The following is a 2,978-nucleotide window of genomic DNA, read 5'->3' as shown; positions in this document are numbered from 1 at the left end:
CGTTGTGGAGCACAGGCTCCGGACGTGCAGGCTCAGCGGCCATGGCTCACGGGCCCAGCCACTCTGCGGCATGTGGGATCTTCCCGGACCGGGGCACGAACCTGTGTCCCCTGCATCGGCAGGTGGACTCTCAACCACTGCGCCACCAGGGAAGCCCCCCTCCTCTCTTTTTTATTTTGATCTTGGTCTCCTAGAAGTCCCCACTGTCATTTCTACTTTCAATGGCTACTTTGGTAGCCTGCGTGCAGAGTACGCATATGTGTGTACCTGTGTCTAGGGCCATGCAAACCCAACTCTACTATCAATACCTTTAAAAATAGGACTGTATTGCAAATGTTATCTCAAACTTCAACTAGGAAAATTAAAAACTGATAAACCCATAACATTAGAAGGATAATTATTAAGCATAGAGGCTTTCAGAGTTTAGAGAAGTTTGTTGGGATTGACATTTTTTCCTCCCTCAGAATCATGTTTAATATGCATATGGTACAAAGGACATGTTATTGCATAGTAGTCTTCATGGACTCTGGGTTTGCATCCTAGACCTGCCACTTTCTAGCTGAGTAACCTCAGGCATGTTCAGCTCTCTAAAGCTCAGTTCCTTGTAAGAATAATGATAGCACCCACTTCACAGACCTTCTATAAGGATTACATTTAAAGTATACTTAAATAGCATCACTTACTGCCTAGCTCATAGTCAGTACTTTAAAATGTTAGATATCATACTCATTATTATAATCTTTACTATCTCATTATTATTAGGAAAGCTGTGTTAATGAAAAGTACAGAACAGGAAGCAGCAAGACATGGCTATGAATGAGGTGGGTGAAGTGAGGCATGAGAAGTCACAAAATCTCAAAAGTTCTTGTAAACCAAAGGGCTGCAAGTAAGATAAATGGTCAGAAGTAAGAAAATTTGCAAGTCAGAAGTTGGACAAGCAGGAACTAGGGGCCAAGGTAAAATTGTGAATTCTCAACCAAACTGTGAGTAATGCAACCTAAGACATCAGCAAGAGAAGGTCACATGAAACAGGTAATTCCTACCTCAGACATGAAGTCTTTTATATAGTTCCTCCTGGAGCAGGAGTCAACCATATAGCCTGTCTAGCTGCATTTGGAACAGGAAACACTGAGTCCCGTTACTATTGGAAAATAGTGAATAAATTGTTGAATAGATTAGGAGAGTATAGCAATCAGAAATATGGGCATATCCTGACAAATGTAAAATTATTTTCAAATTGGACCATTTCCCAAGAGAAGTAGTTATACCATTTAATCGGTCCCATTATCATATTTTTTCTTACGTCGCTTTTTACAGTATTGGTTCTTTTATCTATGGAGGCTTTGTCTAAGAAACTAAGTTATAAGTATTTCCTGGACAGGATTTTCTGTTGTTGCTGCTATTGTACTTTTTAAAATATCCTATAGAATCTGGAACAATGTACTACATAGTAGACTTTCAATAAATGCTTGTTGAATTAAAAAATAAATATGAATTACTCCCACTTAGTAAATGGTATTTGGTATAATGAATAGTAATAATTCATGAAATTAATGGATGACCTTGAAATCATACTTGACTCTTTCATATTCCACATCTACCATGTCAGAAAATCCTATTAGTTCTACCTATTAGTTCTAGATATACCTTCAAAGTATATCTTGACTAAACACTTCTCACCACTAACATTGCATCCACCCTGGTCCAAGCCATCTTGCCTACAGAGCTGCTAACTACAGCTGTTGGGCTATACACTGCTCATTATGGGAAGCACCATTCTCAGACACTGCAGGGTGAATGATGCTTCTTGGAGTTGTATAGTGCAATGATCCTACTTGCCTGGATTACTGCAAAAGTCTCCTAGCCTTTGTCCCCCACCAGCTTATTCTCAACCCAATAATCAGCTTGATCTTGATGAAACTTAAGTCAGGTCATGTCATGTCATTCCTCTGCTTAGAACACTCCAGTGGCTCTATCTCATTCACAGTAGAAGATAAAGTCCTGGCAAGGCCCTAGTTGATCTCATCCCACTCTTACCTCTCTATCTTTATCTCCTCCTAGTCCCCCCATTTCTCACTGCTGTAGTCATATTGGGCTCCTCACTGTTCCTAAATCCAGGCATGCTCCTGCCTCAGAGTATTTGCACTTGCTCTTCCCTCTGCCTGGAATGCTTTTCCCCCACATATCCTAATGGCTAACTCCTTCACCTTCTTCAGGTCTTTATTCAGATCTTACCTTCTCAGTGAGACATTCCACGACACCCATATTTCTCATTGTAACACCATGTCCTATGTGTTTTTCCACTTTATTTTTCTCCTTAGACTTTATTATCACCTAAGCCCCCATATGTTTTACTTATTATCTGTCTTTCCCCCACAGGAATGTAAGCTTCATGAGGACAGAGAATTTTGTCTGTTTTGTTTACCACTTTACCCAGCCAGTACCTGGAACAATGCCTGGTATGAGCTGAGAGCTCAGTAAATACTTGTTGAATAATGAATGAAAGATAAAGACAAACTAGTGCTTATAAACATACACCACTTTCTTCCACACATTAAGCAGAATGAGTAACCAATTAGTCTAATGTTTTTTCAAGACTTGCCACTGATATGTTATAGGGCTCAAGATTTTTGTTAAGTCACTATTAATTTATTAGATAATGATAGTCTTGGCTTATTTTATAATTGGAGTATTTAAAGTAATAACTATATGGAATTATTTTTTAAATATGCTATTCTACAATGAAAAGACAATGGTTAAACATCTATTAGAAAAAATTTTTTTCATTTAAAACTTCTCTAGGTTAAGGAGAAATTTCATTTAAACTTTTCTAGGAAAATTATGGGAAATATATTTTCAGAGAAACAGAAGCCATGGTTGGCCTCTCAGGGATTTTCCTCAAGAACCACCCTCTACATCAACCGGGTACGTGACTCAACACCAACCATCACACAGAAAGAACCCCCTAAGCAGCAGGA

This window comes from Lipotes vexillifer, unplaced genomic scaffold (assembly GCF_000442215.2).
Source record: "Lipotes vexillifer unplaced genomic scaffold, Lipotes_vexillifer_v1.1 scaffold311, whole genome shotgun sequence".
Taxonomy (NCBI): Eukaryota; Metazoa; Chordata; class Mammalia; order Artiodactyla; family Lipotidae; genus Lipotes; species Lipotes vexillifer.
Note: the sequence above shows the minus strand (reverse complement) of the source record.